Genomic DNA, 812 nt, shown 5'->3' on the forward strand with positions numbered 1-812 from the left:
TTTCATACACGGCAGTAAAAACTTATCATCAATTATCTTTGTCTTTTGTGTGTCACAATAACTTTTGCCTTTTAGTATACTGCTACTGCTGCTACTACTACTACTACTACTACTACTACTACTACTACTACTACTACTACTACTACTACTACTACTAATAAATAATAATAATAAAATTTCATGGATGATGCTTAAGAGAGCTTAAGAGAACGTTGTGAATTAGGTTACTGAAATAAAAAAAAAAAAAAAATCTACCGTCACTTGTTAAAAATATACACCCAGGACGATAGCAGTAGATGTGATTTGGACGGCTAGAGGTGAAATACCGCAAATACTAGACGATAAGAAGATTCATCCTAGAGAACATTGGCGGTTCACGAGCACATCAGAAGTAAATCAGAACTCGGAATCTAGCAGAACATCAGATGTCAAATAGAACAATAGAGGTCAATTAAAAGTCAAAGACAACCATTAGAGGTCAAAGGTCATCAAATTCAGAGGTCAAAGAGAACATCAGAGGTCAAGCGGATGATCGGAAAGTTCAAGGTTTTACTGGTTATTGCTTATGTTTTTGTACTGGCAGAACTAAGTGTTGGAGTGATTACGAATGGGTAACGGCGAGCGCTGTCTTCACCGTCAGATGTATTGTCCTCAGCTCTAAATCTAATCAAGTGTATAAATAAAAGAACAAAAGAAAAAGAAAACAGAAAAAACACACCAAAAAACACCAAAACAACAAAACAAACGAACAACAACATTTCTTTCATGAATTTAAAAAGTAGATATCGAAGTAGCCTATTTCAGTTTAAAGC

The sequence above is a fragment of the Gigantopelta aegis genome, chromosome 15 (assembly GCF_016097555.1).
Source record: "Gigantopelta aegis isolate Gae_Host chromosome 15, Gae_host_genome, whole genome shotgun sequence".
NCBI classification, from domain to species: domain Eukaryota; kingdom Metazoa; phylum Mollusca; class Gastropoda; order Neomphalida; family Peltospiridae; genus Gigantopelta; species Gigantopelta aegis.